The sequence below is a fragment of the Musca domestica genome, unplaced genomic scaffold (assembly GCF_030504385.1).
Source record: "Musca domestica strain aabys unplaced genomic scaffold, Musca_domestica.polishedcontigs.V.1.1 7, whole genome shotgun sequence".
Lineage (NCBI taxonomy): Eukaryota > Metazoa > Arthropoda > Insecta > Diptera > Muscidae > Musca > Musca domestica.
This window is the reverse complement of record NW_026712383.1, coordinates 26,705,780-26,722,516: the sequence shown is the minus strand read 5'-3', so window position 1 is coordinate 26,722,516 and position 16,737 is coordinate 26,705,780. Positions and strand designations below refer to the sequence as shown.

General features: G+C 37.1%; 1 protein-coding gene across 2 annotated transcripts in view; it reads left to right on the top strand.

The window, feature by feature from the left end:
* Positions 1 to 885: 885 nt before the first annotated feature.
* Positions 886 to 16,737, top strand: part of LOC101890798 (WD repeat and FYVE domain-containing protein 3) — a 90,941-nt gene continuing 75,089 nt past the window's right edge. Inside the window, exon 1 of one of the 2 annotated variants that reach the window (XM_059129913.1) lies at positions 886 to 1,102. The gene's annotated coding sequence lies outside the window, so the exon portion shown is untranslated. The remainder of the gene's footprint in view (positions 1,103 to 16,737) is intronic. The other variant, XM_059129912.1, reaches the window with a different exon arrangement.

Sequence of the window (16,737 nt, the reverse complement as noted above, 5' to 3'; positions counted from 1 at the left end):
CGGAATGGCAAAGTTAATACACCCTCGATTATATAGTGGAGGGTATAAAAACACAATCTTATTAGTATTTCGTCATAAAACGGAGTTCAAAAACTGGCTATACACCATTCACTTTCCCTTCTATGCATTGTTCTTTCTTGGTCAAAATGCTTTTATTGAGGTAAGTTTTAAAGGAAATGTAAATAATCTTCTTGTCAGGCTCGTCTACCCGTTAGAAGACCGAAAACTTCTTCAGGATCTCCTCCATTCAGCCCTTATGGTCTCTTTCTATGATTTTATTACATGATTGCCTCCTGAGACCTTTGTTTTTGATAAGGGGCCCAACTACGTAATGTACTTGCCATGGTAGAAGAATACAGGTAGTCGTATCGACACAGCTGCTGGGACAATGAACTGTCAAGAAAATTTTGGAATGGAAATTTTTGAATGAAGAGTTATTCAAATTTGTAAAAATGCATTAATTAACAACAAATAAGGAAAACAAATCTATTTTTTAATATACATAAAATTTCTTGACATATCAAAGTATCCAAGCGTTGATGCATCTACCCATATTCTTCTACCATGGTACTTGCCTTTCTCCGCTTTTGGCCGTTGACGAAACTACCAATCTAACTGCGTTCCCTAAAAATTCACTTCGTCTCAGTACTCCCACCAAATATCCCGAGCAAAACAAACCAAAGAAAAAACATAAACAAAGAACTAGCCTAGCAAAACAAACCCCCCGCTAAAGCAGTGTAACCCCATAAACAACAATGAGAGCAAGCTCAAGAAAGAGAGCCAAATACAAAAGGCAAATAAATGACAAACACAAAACAAAATGTCAAAAAGCATGACGTGCGGAGAGCAATGATTGAGTACTCTTGTCGCATGTTGGTGTACTCATTCGTTGTAGATATTTTATCCGTAGCGGACGTGTTCGGTGGCCAAAACGTTTGTACCGTCGCAAAAAAAAATACAGAAAAATACAGAAAAAAAAGAAATATTGAAAAAAGTGTTTGAAAAATATTTCAACAAAAGAATGGAAAAAATAAAATTTAATAATGAAAAAAATTAAATCAAAGCCTATTTGAAGAGAAATGAATGAATGAATTCATATAAAGTGAGTGTTGGATGGTGGAAATTTGATTTGAAATTTCCCCAAGAAAAAGAAAAGGTTTTTGTGAAAAATCCATTGAAATATGTGAAAAAAAATTTTTTTCTCCCCTACACTACACACAGTGCTACAGACTTGTGTGTTTGTTCTGAGTGTGTGTGCATGGTTGGATATACAATGTGAAAAGAAGTTGCATTTATAAGATACACAGAGCAAAAGTATGAAAAAAAAGGAATGAAAAGAAGAAGCAGCAGCAGTGAAATAAGAAAAAAATAATATTCTGTGTGTATTGAGAGTTTGCTGGGGAGAATGTTCCAATTGGTGGTTTTTTTCGTGTGTGTGTTTGTCGATGAGAGAGGAGAGGAAGGGGTGGCATTTGGAAGTTGTAGAGAGAGAATACATTTCACACTGCCGCCATCAAATCAAATGGTGGTTGAGTTGTGTGGTGTTGTTATTATTATTGTTATTTCTGTTGTTGCCGTCAATGTTGCTCATTCTGTCGGCAATGTTAATGATGTTGTTAAAGAAGGTTCGTGTTTGTTTTTGTTGCCGTTGTTGGGTACTCTACATTCGTACCTTCGTCGTTTTCTTCTTCTTCTTCTGATGGCTGTATGAATTGCAAAGTGTTTTAGTTGTTGTTTCTCATGCAATATTTGTTGTTTTTACCACCTTCCTACTTTCTACACTTACTCTCTGCCTCTCGCTCTCTCACTCTCGCTCTCGTGCCCGTTAGCACCCCATCAATTGCTGTGGTGTTTGAGAATAGAAAAAAAAACAAAACAACGAAAAGAAGAAGCACAAGAAATTACATGGCGTACCAAATGACTGCGGAGATTTTTGTAAGACCAGCGCGTAAAACTCTGTACACCAGTCTTTGCAAAGAAAATTGGAATTGGAATTAAAGTTTCTATGCCAACTAATAAATAAGAAAGAAAGAAAAAAACAGCAAATTGTAAAGGAAAATCCCAAGAGAGAGAACAATCAGGTTTGCTGTGGCTTTTATTGTGAAGAAATATTCTATCTAATCAGAATTTAATTCATTGTATTTCAGATTTACCAGTCCAATTAGAATTGATAAGACATTGATAGTCAGAGATACTAGGAAGCATAGCGTTAAGTTCCGCAAATAATTGGTTTTAACTCTAGGAAAAACTCACGGATTTTTTTGAATTTGTTTGCAGAGCTTGATATTCATATCCTGGTTGGGGGAAAGTAATTTTTTTTTGATGGACGCCTCTGGATGCCCGTATATTTGGTCCAAGACCTGGGCTAAGCCCGGACTTACTAAATCTATATCGACAATATATTTATATCATTTGAAAGCTAATGAAAGCTACTTTCAATAAACTGATCCAGGAAATATAATGACACATACTGTAGCATTTTAGAAAGGTTGGAGTGTCCAGTCTGTTTAGAATTGATAAGACATTAACAGTCAGAGACTAGGAAGCATAGCGTTAAGTTCTGCAAATAATTCAGTATAACCCCAGAAAAAAGCACGATCTTTTTTTGAAAGTTTTTCCAATTTTAGATTTTTTTTGTGATACGTCCTGTGTGCCCGCATATTTGACACGAAAGTCCTGGCGCAAGACCGAGTTTAAACCCGGACCTACTTAGCCAATATTGGCAATAACATACAAGGTTTGAAAGTTAATGAAAACATAATTTCAATGAACTGAACAGAATAGATTTTCCAGGTTTTTAGGCTCATATCTCTGGATCCAGGAAATATAATTGCACACATTATAGCATTTTGAAAAGGTTGGAGCGTAAGCTATAATTGAGTTTATATTTTATAGACTTCCATAATAAGCTCTTCTTCGACTTTTTTAGGTTTTTTCTACACTCGGCCATACATTGAGGGTATATTAAGTTCGTCATTCCGTTTATAAGTCATCGAAATAATAATATTAGACCCTACAAAGTATATATATTCTGAATCAGCGTGAAATTCTAAAATGATTCAGCACAGTGCCTCCGAATGTCTGTTATAATCACGATTAAAAATAGGAGGCAAATATTTTGCACAGATCAGTTTTTTGTCTTCAGGCAGGTCATTAATGGGATTTTTTAATGGGATTGTCTAAAAACAAGTAAAAAAGATGTAAGATCGGCCGGGCGAACTTTGAATACGCTCCACCATTTCGAACGAATTTGGCAATTCTCAAAAACAATAAAATCCCTTAAAAATTCTGTTAAAATCTGTAAAATGTCGAATAAAGCTATTATATTAGGGTCTATACGACGACATGCACCTGCGTAGGTAACATTTGTCATAAGCCATTACAATATTCAAATGCGAAACTTAAAAAAAATCGGTTATAATGTGGATAAAATCAAAATACCGAATATCGGGAGGTACCGTTATATGGGGGCTATACGAAGACGTGGACCTGCACAGACAATTTTCTGTCTTAGGCTGTGGTATCCATTACGAATTTCAAATGCCAAATTTGAAACAATTCCGGTGAATAATGTCGCTAAAATTATCAAAGTATATCGGGAGGTACCTTTATATGGGGGCTATACCAAAACGTGGACCTACATGGCCCATTTTCAATACCAAAAGTCCTGCAGACATAACATACATTTGAGCAAAATTTTATCAATCTACTTCAATTCGTTCGGAAGCTACAGTGATTTCCACAGACAGACATTCGGACGGAAGTCGCTAAATCAACATAGAATTTTATGCTGATCAAGAATATATATACTTTGTGGGATCTAAAATGTGTATTTCGAGGTGTTACAAACGGAATGATAAACTTAATATACCCTCCATACTATGGTGGAGGGTATAATAAACACTTGAAGTTGTTTCTAACCACTTTACCCCCTGAAGGAGAAATGTCTACATAGGTCGGTATATTCGGTATTTTTAAGATTTTAACGGATTTCATTTTTTTTTTTTTTTTGAAAATTTCCAAATTCTTTCCAAATGGTGGAGGGTAATCAAAATTCGGCACGGCCGATCTTACTGCTTTTTTACTTGTTATAACCTCAGCCACATGGCTAGTGAGGGTATTACGTGCCTCATCGAAATAACGATTTTAGACCCTAGGTCTTTTTGGGCCAAATCCGTTTCAGGACATTTGGAGTCGATCTAGCGATGTTCGTTCGTACGTCTATCTGGCTGGCTGGAGCGTACGATAATTGTCAAAGGGAGAATTATTATTATCTTAAATCGAATTTGGAGATGGACAATATAGCTTCACTCCTTCTGGTATCTCCAACACAAAATGTCAACATTTTTGAAAGAAAATAATTTACTGCACAGAAAGAGAAAGAATGATCTGATTTTGCTCCAACTTTGCAAATCCTAATATTTCCACCAGTGATTCGTTAGGTACGAAAATTGACAGTATCGGTCAACTCCATCAAGTACCTCCCCCCAAAGGGTCAACATTTTGAATGATTATAACTTTCATAAAATGTGATGTAAGATTGTCCGATTGACTTCAAAGCTCATAAAACACGAAATTCTCATCCGATTACACTCAGACTTGGCTCACCTCAATATTTCTATAACAAGATCTGTTATAAAGGTAATAGAGCTCAAACCATTACTTAATGATACCTCCCCCACAAAGGGTCAAAAAGCATCCGGTTCTCTTCATATTTCACATATCCCATTATTTTTATTAACACAAGATCTGCTGAGAAGATGGGATATATCGGCTCACTGTTTCTAGTATCCCCCCCCAAAAAAAAAAGGTCAAAATTGTGAACATCCATGAAGCTCACAAAACGCGATATTAACATCCGATTCCATTTAAACTTGGCACGTCTCAATAATTCTATCAGCACAAGATTTGTTATAAAGATGGTAGAGACCGGAGCATTTCTTCTGGTACATCCCCCACAAAGGCTTCAATATTTTTGAATAACCAAAACGATCATAAAATCCGAAATAGGCATCATGATTTTTCATGAACCTGTAACCTTAAAAAATTTCAAACAAATCCGAGACTTTAGTTTTTATATAAATGGGAAGCCATGCAAAAACTGAACCCTGTCAGAAAATTTAGTCAAGATCTTCGACACTTCTAAAAAAGAGATGAACTTTTTTACCCACTGAGAACCTGAAGTTAATCCCCAAATAAAAATAAAACAAACAATAAACATGGAACTCTTTCCCCTACGCGTGCCTCGAAGATAGTCCAGCCGTTAAGAAGGTTGATTAATTATTTATTTTTAAACCAGTACTTGTCTTCGAACAAAGATATCTAAGAGAGGATCCATGAAATTACCAACATTTTCCGAATGACAAACTTAACATAACCTCCATACGGCATCGGTCCGGAAGATAGTTTACAACTTGGCCAGGCAAAGAGGATTAAATGTAAAACTGGAATAAAACATAGTACCAATGTCTTTTCACCAGGACGATTAAAATTGGGCAACCGGCCTTCCGGAATAATACAATATGTATCTCCCGTTAAGCCTAATACCTTTAATAAATCCTAGATAAAAAAAATTATTAACGAAAAAGCAAATAAAAATCACAGATGCCGGTCAATCCGTAGAATAACAATAGATTAAAGATCGGAACGAAATCCCAATAAATCGTAATAAGACCTATCCTAAAATACACGTCGGTATTCTGGAGGACAGCAATGGACAAAGGCTACAATATCAAAATCCTACAATCAGCCCAAAGTATGACATGGGACACTCAATAGAGGAAATCAATTCTGACAGAATACCAGAAAAAATAACTGCTTGTGTGGAGTAGGAAGTAGCTGACGAGAGATCGGCTTATAGGCATTTTTTTAGCCACACTTTTAACCATATGGGCAGCGGACATTTTGGTCGATGGTGCTTTAATTCCCACCTCCAGACTTATTTTGAAAAAGGACCAAAAATAGCTTTTTGGTGATACCTAAAATACAAGGATTACAAGGAATCTTAATCCTAAAAATACAAAAAGGGGACTGAACCTGCCCCCTTTATTTAGGTTACTTTGTGAGGAAAGGTTTCTATTTTTATCTCTTCTTTCATAATCTGCAGGATTTTCCCCGTAAGTATTGAAAAAAAAATGAATTTTGTCGCACGGTGTAATTCACTTCAAGCTGATATCGGTATACAAATATAAATACCTTTAAAAATACTTTAAAGTACATTTACGTCACACCTAACAACATATTTGCTGACACACATATGTTAATCTAAAATCGAATGAAAAAGGATGCAACATCTGGCACATGCTATAACCATAAAGGACCACCCGACAAAGGTTGTCTACCCCTGTCTATGAGTGACGTACGTAAGTTCATATATGGCTCTCAGTCCATACACGGAGTGTTTACTTTGCGTTTTTATTGTGCTCTTTCAAATACTTCGCATACGTCATCTGGTGTGGAGGGTGGTGGCAGGAATGGGAGATTATAAGTAGCACTTCCACTACCAGTAGTAAACAGAGTTTCCATGCTCTTTTTTTTAATCTCTCCCATATTGTTTGTCTAAAAATTAGAATTTGAGAAATGTGATTTATGTTGGGCGCCACTAGGTTGGTATCATCGACGAACGGATTCATTTATTCCTAATGAAAAGAACACAGAGTAATTTTTTCGTTTTGAAAAATTTGAGTTTCAGCGATACCAACAATCCATTGGAATCGTTTACGTTAAAAATTTGATTTGACATTGGGCGCCATTCAGTTGTTATCTACTATCGATGCTCCGAATGAGTTTCTACGTTCAAACTCTTCGAAACGATTTTTTTAAAGACCTACCAAGATCAAAAAGATCGAGATTTTGGAACCTCCAAACAATAAATGTCGGAAGGATACTCCAGAAATATTTTGGAAACATTAAAATGCTTGGATGGGGATATTTTTTTCATAATTTTTCCATGAGATTTAAAATTCTCAATATAATGTTGATCCTATCAGGGACTCCTTTCTTTCTCAAAATTAAAAACAAATGTGTTTGACGTTGGGCGCCATTCGGTGGCTATCAAGAACACAAGGTATTTCCGAATGCAATCATACGGGCCAAAATCTTATTGTTTACATCAATGTTCTCAAAAATCTATTGGAATCGCGGAAGCGTTAAAAACTTGGTAAATAAAAGTCATGCAATTAACGTTAGGCGCCATTCGTCAATGCTCAGATTTTCGATTTTTTGAAGTTTTCTGCCATAAATTTCAACCAAATTAGCTGAAACTTGGTTCTTGGTAGGTCTGTTCTCTTCTTCAAAAAATATTCGCTATAGATCCACAAATTGTTATAGCCCCCATATAACGATAGCTCCCGATTTTCGGGGTTTTGAAGGTTTCTGCTACCATTTTCAAGCAAATCTTCTAAAACTTGACATTTAAGGGTTCTTGGAAGGTCTGTTCAATCCTTGCAAAAAATATTCGATTAAGGTCCAGTAATTTCTATAACACCAAATAACAGTATCTCCCGATTTTCGGTATTTGAAAGGTTACTGCCACAATTTCCCACCAAATCAGCTGAAACATGACATTTGGGGTTCTTGGAAGGTCTGTTCTCTCCTTGCAAAAAATGTTCGCTACAGGTCCACTAGTTGTAATAGCCTCCATAAGGATACCTCTCGATTTTCTCTATATTTGAGGTTTCTGCCACAATTTCCAACCAAATTAGTTGAAACTTGACAATTAGGGTTCTTGGTAAGTCTGTTATCTCATTGCGAAAAAATTTGCTACAGCTTCACTAATTGGTATAGCCTCCATATAAGGGTACCTCCTGATTTTCGGTATTTTTGAAGGTTTCTGCCACCATTTCCAACCAAAACTTGTCAATTGGGGTTCTCGGTAGGCCTATTTTCTTCTTTCAAAAAATATTCGCTACAGGTCCACTAATTGGTATAGCTCCCTTATACACGTACTTCCCTATATTCGGTATCTTGAAGATTTCTGCCACAATTTCAAAACCAAATTAGCTGAAACTTGACAATTGAGGTTCTCGATAGGTCTATTTTCCACTTGCAAAAAATATTTGCTACAGCTCCATTAGTTGGTATGGCCCGCCCTATAACAGTACCTCCCGGTTTTAGGTATTTTGCAGGTTTCTGCCACAATTTTCAACCGAATTAGCTGAAGCTTGATATTTAAGGGTTCTTGGAAGGTCTGTTATCTCCCTGCAAAAAATATTAGTTCCACTCATTGGTATAGCCCCCATATAACAATACCTCCCGATTTCGGATGTTTTAAATATTTCTGCCACAATTTCCCACAAAGTCTACTAAAACTTTATATTTGGGGTTCTAGAAAGTCCTGTTCACACCATGCAAAAAAATATATACGAAGCTGCACTAATTGGTATAACCCCCATATAAAAGTACCTTCCGATTTTTGGTATTTTGCAGGTTTCTGTCACAATTTCCAACCAAATTAGCTGAAACTTGACAATTGGGGTTCCCGAGATGTCTGTTCTCTCCTTGCAAAATATGTTCGATTCAGGACTGCTACTTGGTATAGTTCCTATATAAAAGTACCTTCCGACTTTCGGTATTTTGAAGGTTTCTGCGACAATGTCCAACCAAATTAGCTGAAATTTTACAATTGGGGTTGCCGATGAGTCTGTTCCCTTCTTGCAAAAAATATTCAATTAAGGCCCACTAATTGCTATAGCCCCCATATAACCTTACCTTCCGATTTTCGGTATTTTGCAGGTTTCTGCCACATTTTCCAACCAAATTATCTGAAATTTTACATTTGGGGTTCTTGGAAGGTCTGTTCTTTCCTTGCAAAAATATTTGATTAAGGCCCACTAATTGCTATAGCCTCATATAACGGTACCCCCCCCGATTTCAGGTATTTTGCAGGTTTCTGCCACAATTTCCAACCAAATTAGCCGAAACTTGACAATTGGAGTTCTAGGTAGGTCTGTTATCTCCTTGCAAAAAATATTCGCTATAGGTCCACTAGTTTTTATATCCTCCATATGACGATACCTCCGATTTTCGGTACTTTTGATGGTTTCTGCCACAATTTCCAACCAAATTTGGTGAAACTTGACAATCAGGGTTCCCGAGAGGTCTATTCTCTTATTTCAAAAAATGTTCGATTCAGTTCTTCTAATTGGTGTAGCTCCCATATAACGACACCAACCGATTTTCGGTATTTTGAAGATTTCTGCCACAGTTTCCGAGCGATTCGGCTTAAACTTGACATTTAGGGTTCTTGGAAGGTCTGTTCTCTCCGTCCGTTTCAGGTTCTCTGCTTGGTGTAGCACTCATTTAACGTTTCCGCCCGATTTCCGGTATTTTTGAGATGAGGGTATAAAAAGCTAGGCCCGACCGATTTTAAAGTCCTTTTTACTTGTTGGAATTTTCAAATGGTTCCTGGAGGATTTTTTTCCTTAATTATTTCTAAAAGTTTATGAATTGACATCATCTTTGATGTCCTACCAAGGACTTCTTTTTTAGCCAGGGTTTCCCTTGTTTCAGATCCTTTAAAAAAATAAAAACTGGCATCCCTGATTCGTATGGCTGAGTGTAACATCAGTCCCATGCCCAAACAAAACTCGAAACACAGAAAGAACAAGGATACAAGGAATAACAACAAAACACCAGAAAACTGGGGTAGTTGTTGACAGCCAAGAGGGGGGAGGGGGATTGGTTGGGCCCTGCTCTCTGGAGAAAAAAGGAAAATGAGAAAAATCGATAAAATCCCTCAATTTTTGTTTACATATAACACGCACACCAAAACGGAGTCCATAAACGTAAAAGAGACGAAGGAGAAGAAAAGGAGAACAAGAAATGTCAGCAAAAAAAGGGGGCGAAAAAATCTAAAAATAAAATTTATTTTTATGGTTTTGACAGTGAAAAGGATATCTTATCCTTTGTGTCAATCAGTCTTTCAATTTTTGTTGGTGGTTTACCTGAAATTTACTACCCATTAGGTTGACGATACCCTCCCACACATTGTCAATAAAAAATAATCTTATCTTTGGGTATTCCCTTTCCTTTATTTTTTCTTTTTTTTTAATACCTGTCATTCGTCTGTCAGTCACTCAGCTAGCCAGCCAGCCAGTCCGTCATCTTTTGTATTTTTAATGACATATCCAGCTAATTAACATAAAATGCTAATATTGTTGCTGTAATCGCCTGCTGTTGTTGGTGTTGTTGTCATTGTTGTTGACATTTCTTGCCATAACATATGTATGTAACCACACACACAAACACCCGATTGAAGTCGCCATACAAAAACTACGTTGTAGTATTTGTAGTAATGTCCTGTTCCCCCCTTTGTCATCGTGGGATCCTTGTATCGGTAATTGCCATCAAGTGTCCTATTCCTTGGCATATTCTCTCTGTCACTCTTTTTTAACGTTTGAAATTTATGACGTGCTTCTTCGCTTTACAATTATGACCGTCGTCCTTACCCCATTCACATTGACTGTTATGATGGTGTTTTGATGTCCTTATCCCTTTCGTTTTCATTTCAAGTGTCCTCCATGTTTTATGATATTTTTTTCATAGTCCTGTGAAGATAAAGGATGTTGGAAGAAAATTCAAATTTTTCAAGGATACAATATTTTCCAAGTAAGTTTTTTTTTTCAAATTTGATGGAAGGATTAAAAATTTATGAGGAGAAGTATACGGTTTCTGAGGATCCTCAGAAACTTAAGATACTCTAGAGATCTTAAGAAAATCACAGACTCCAGGTATCCTTGGACAACCAAGACTTTGAAGGCGTTAGATATCCTCCAAGAAACCCCGTCTCCGAAAGCTCTATAAGATTTAAAGAGTTCTCGTCTTTGGAGGATCTAAGGGTATTTGAAAAAAAAAACAACTCTTTGAAGGCTCTCGAACTAGTCTAGAGGACTCTAGAAATCCTCAAAAAAGCATGACCTTAAAGGCTTCAGATATATTTAAAATAATGTTTATACTATGGCTCTAGAGGTCGCAGATAACACACATTTAAACGGTCTAGAAATCCTCAAGGAACCACATTTTTACGTATACAAATACATCTTTAAAGAAGAACCCACTTTTTTGGGGTGGGATGGTGTTTCTTAAGATCTTCAGTAATTATATCTTGAGAATCCTGAGAAGGTCTCCAAAATCACATATTGAGGAGACTCTCAAAAACCCCTCTTGGAAGGATACCGTGAACTTCATGTCTAAGGGACGTCTAGAGCTTCTTAAGTCCTCGTCTTTTAATTCTATGGCATTAAGCTTCTATGACATTCAGCTCTAGACGATCTTAAAAAAAAAAACATATCTTTGAAGGCCCTTGTGCTGGACTTTAAACATCCTCGAAATCCTTGAATATCCAGCTTTAAAGGGCTCTATTAACCGAAAAGCATCACTTGAAAGACTCTAGAAATCTTTAAAACACTACTGATACTGTGACTCCTGAGATTTCAGAAAAATATTCTTTGGACAGTTTAGAGATCCCTAAGAACCACATTTTTGAAGTACTCGAAAATCACACGTTTAACGACTCTAGAGATATATCTTTAATTACGTGTTTAAAGCAGATTCCCCTTTTTGTGTTTGTCCTTAAGATCTGCAAAAATTTCATCTTGAGAATCCTTAAAACACATATTGAGGATATTCTCAAAAAAGTCCTCATCAAATGTCCAGTTGACGTCTAAAGCTTCTTTAAACATATCTTTGGGATCCTCAAATGCCACGTCCCAGATTTTTTTTAAAAAGGACGAATTTTGAAAGTATCGTGCCATGAGAGATTTTGAAAAACCACATCTTGGGAAGTTTTAGATATCCTTAAAAAGTAGGTCTGCAGAAACCGTAGAGATGCTTAAATGACCACGTTTTGGGAGGTGCTGCAGATCCTTAAATTACCACGTGTTGAACAGTCCTACAGATCCTTAAATAACTTAGTTTAAGAGATTCAAATAACCACGTCTTGGAAAGCCCTAGAGATCCTTAAATAACAAAGTCTTGGGAGGTCCGAGAAATCTTCAAACAAGCACGTGTTGGAAATTCCTAGAGATTCTTAAATAACTAAGTCTAACAGATTCAAATAACCACGCCTTGGAGAGCCCTAGAGATTCTTAAATAACAAGGTCTTGGAAGGTCCGAGAGATCCTTAAGTAACTACGTCTTTGAGAGTCCTAGAGATACATAAATAACCACTAAATAACAGCACCTCCAGAGATCCACGAAAAATGTAATCTTTTAGCTCCTTGAAAAACACTCCTTGGGAGGCTGCAGTGATCCTCCACAAATGACGCAGTTGAAAGCTTCAGAAATTCTATAAAAGTCACGCCTCTGAGGACTCTACAGTTCGTGAAATAAACAATCTCACAAAAAGTTCCCAACAACAATTCTTGGAAATTCTCGAAGACCCTCGAAAAACCCTGTCCTAGGATGTCTTACAGAGGTCCATTAAGATAAATACCATTCTCAAAAAAACTCGTGGAATCCAAGAAGATTTGGAGGCACTAGAGTAAGACACAAAAAATGTCCTGGGAAGTTGTAGTGGTCCTCAAACCCCACGTCTGGGAAGTTATAGTGGTCCTTACAACCCCACTTCTTTTAAAATTCTACAAAAGTTCATGTGTACTCGTATTGGTTTTGAATATCATCTTCGGTGATCTCTGGATCCTTTTCTGTAAGCACATCCATGAGACTACACACCTTTTCCAAATTGCCGATTGAATCCATAGAAAGACGTTATTTTTAGTGAAACTTTAGTTTATCCAAAGGCATGGCTTTCAAACGATTTTTAGATTATCCTACGACACAGTTTTTAAGGATATGTTTAAGGATACGTGATTTTTAAAATATTTTAGGTCTGCATAAGTTTTTTTTAAGAATCTGTGGACCTTTCTAAAAAATTTGGATTTACAGTATTTTCAGACCTCATCAGGGCTAGTATTTCGAGGACTCTTACACATTTCTAAGAAGTGAATAGGAAGGAATTCATGGTCATCTTGGTGGTTTTTTAAGGATCTTTAGTTCATTTTAATACGTATTTTTTAACTGATATACAGATTTTTCGGGGCGGCGGGGTTTTTAGAGTATCTTTAGTCCAAACAAAGAAGTGGTTTTCAAAAGATCTTTTAGCCAAACTTAGTTCTGTTTTTAAAGAGATCTTAAGCCCATCCTTCGAAGTAATGTTTAGAGAATATTGAGACCATTCTTAGACGTGATTTTCAAAGGATTTTAAAGGACCTTGTTGAGACGAGTTTTTCAAAAGGAATCATGGGACCTTCCTTAGACGAGGTTTTCAAGGTGATTAAGGCTCATTCCTAAGCGTTTGTAAAGTATCTTTATTCCGATATTAAAAGGATCTTAGGTCCGATTTTTAAATCATATTTAGTCCTACCAAAGAAGTGGTTTTTAAAGGATCATTAGACTCTATTGGGACGTTATTTTAGAGTATCTTTAGTCCAGCAAAAGAAGTGTCTTTTAGAGGATCATAAAACTTTCCTGAGACGTGATTTTAAAAGGATCTTTAAACAAGGGATTTTTAGTCTATCATTCAAAGTAGTTTTGAGAGAATCTTTAGACTTAGTCGTGTTTTAGAAAGAATCCTTGGTCCTTCCCAAGAGGGGGATTTCGAAGGGATCTTGGGACCTTGCTAAAATTTGGTTTTTAAAGAATCTTTCGGTTATTAGGTGACCTTCCTAAGACGTGGTTATTGATGGACTTCCCTTAGACTTGGTTTTTAAAGAATCTTTGGTTTCTATATAGGATCTTGGGACCTTCCTAAGGCGTGGATTTTAACGGATCTTGGGGCCTTCCTAAGTGGTGGTTTTAAAGGATTAGGCTATCCTTGGAAAAAAATTGTTTAAGAATTACAGATGTGTTTTTAAAGGATCCAATACATGGTTGTTTAACAATCCTTAGGCCATTCTAGCGGGATTTTTCTATGAACCAAGATGTGGTTTTTAATGGATATCTTACAATCCAAGCGCAAATTTTTAAGGATCCAATACCAGTTTTTTAGAGGTGCCTTAGACCATCTAGAGGGTGTTTTTAAAAGGTCTATTTCGTGATTCTAGGACCTTCTTTCGATCTTCCTCTATGGTATATTACTTAAGAATCCAAGATCTTTTCTAGACTATCCTTTGACCAAAACGTGGTTTTTAAAGGATCCATAGACCATCCTATCCCTAGACCAAGACGAGGTTTCCAAAGGATCCTTAGAACAAGGCGTGGTTTTCAAAGGATCCTTTAAACAAGAAGTGGTTTCTAAAGGATCCTTAGACCGAGACGTGGTTTATAAAGGATCCTTAGTCCTTAGAACTTCCTATCCTTAGATCAAGACGTGGTTTCTAAAGGATCCTTAGACCAAGACGTGGCTTCTAAAGGTTCCTTAGACCAAGACGTGGTTTCTAAAGGATCCTCAGACCAAGACGTGATTTCTAAAGGATCTTTAGACCAAGACGTGGTTTCAAAAGGATCCTCAGACCAAGGCGTGATGTCTAAAGGATCCTCAGACCAAGGCGTGATGTCTAAAGGATCCTTAGACCAAGACGTGGTTTCTAAAGGATCCTTAGACCAAGACGTGGTTTCTAAAGGATCCTTAGACCAAGACGTGGTTTCTAAAGGATCCTTAGACCAAGACGTGGTTTCTAAAGGATCCTTAGACCAAGACGTGGTTTCTAAAGGATCCTTAGACCAAGACGTGGTTTCTAAAGGATCCTTAGACCAAGACGTGGTTTCTAAAGGATCCTTAGACCAAGACGTGGTTTCTAAAGGATCCTTAGACCAAGACGTAGTTTTTAAAGACCAAGACGTGGTTTCTAAAGGATCCTTAGACCAAGACGTGGTTTCTAAAGAATCTTTAGACCATCCTATCCTTAGACCTAGACATGGTTTCTAAAGGATCTTTAAACCATGCTATCCTTAGACCAAGATGTGGATTCTGAAGGATTCCTTGACCATCCCATAGTGTATTTTTTAAGGATCGATGACCTGGTTCCTTGACCATGCCAGGGCGTATTTTTTGAAGGACCCAAGCGAGGTTTTTTTGAAGGATCCTTAGACCATCATAGATGTTATTTTTTGGATGACCCTTAAACTGATTTTTAAAGAACCCTTAAAGTGTCCTGCGCCTTGACAGTTAAAGAATCCTTGGCGGATTTTTAACGGATACATACATGGCTCTAAGCCGTGATTTTTAGAGGAACTAAAAAGGCGTAGTTTCTACATGATTCTTAGACAATTCTGGGAGTATTTCTCGTAGGATCTTCCGAACATCCTAAGAATTCGCTTTTAAAGAATTTTTAGAGCTTCTTAAAGCCTACTTTTGTAAGATGGAGATATGTACACTTTTTCCATCTCTATTTTAATTGCTTCCCTCTGGCATTCGTAAATTTCCATGTACCCACTCTGCCTCCCGATCTCTCTCCCCCTTCCCGACTGACTGCCACCCTGTCAATCTAAATTTCAATTTCATTTGAATTGTATGCCTCTGGCTGTTCATGTTTGCATTACAGCTATATTCAATCACTTTCGTTTCGAGGAAAAACGGTTGCCGTCTAAACAAATCAAACGGCCTTCCATCAAACCAGCCAACCAACCAGCCATCCTTCCATCCATCCATTCCACCGACCGACCGACCGGGCAACCCTTGTCAATATTTGTTGTTGTTCGTAACTTTTGTCATCATTGCCTGGCACTTCAGACTGTCATCGATGTTCTGCGCTGCTGTGTGTGTCTGTGTCACGATAAACAGCAAACAAAGCAAATCTCCACTGAACGACAACAGCAGGAAGAACAACAACAAATGTAGTGAATAAATCCTCGTTTCGAAGGAATCCAAAGGATATCCTTCTCATATTTGCATTTAAAAGGATTCTTTTTTTTTCGATTTCTCTTTTGCGGAGGGTTTTGTCGTCTGTTGTCTGTCAGGTTTTAGATATCTGTCTTAGTGTCAACTTAAGGCAATGATTATTGGTATTTGTGGACTGCTAGACAAGAATACAGCAAAAAAAATCGGACAGGTCCTTTTGGGGGATGTCCTGCTCAAAAGAGAAGTTAAAATATACTTATATTTTTATTGGAATATTGATTTTCCTTGGAGGAGAATTGAGGACCTGGGGGGAAGTGTGAAGGGTTTGGCGGTGGTTATGTTGGTTAATGAAGCCTCTGCTTTAAATAACCCATTTGTACGCCATCAGCTATGTATCCAGGACTCTTGTTTGCTTCACTGGCGGCATTTTCTTGCCTCTGTCCTTCCCCTTCTCCTTGCCTTTCCTTTTTTCCTTTTTTCATCTCAAATGCCATCTCCTGCCTGGCATGCCTTGACAAAGATTTTAATGGAAAACTTTTCTCTAATAGTGTCAAGGATAAATTTTCTATTCAATTAACTCTCGTGTCTGAGTGGGAGAGAGAGGGGAGAGAGAGAGAGGGGGAGATGGTGGCCCATGAAGTCATAATAGAATTCTCGATGAAATGACTTGAGGCAGTTGTGGAAAGGCATGAGGTAAATAAAGGACTCCTGTTAACATTTTTATGGACCTTTTGGAATGGTCATAGATTTTTGTTTTTGTTGCAATTTTGAAAAAAAAAAAAACATATTTTCTTAAGTGGTAGTTAGTTATAATGACATAATTGATAATGGCCGAACAATTGCAGGGAGGGAGTCTGGGAGAAGGAATCGTGGTGCATATGGTAAATTACTATGTGAAATTTCAAAGAAAAACACAAAAAAAAACAACGGAAAGTAACAAAGCAGTAAGTTCGACAGGG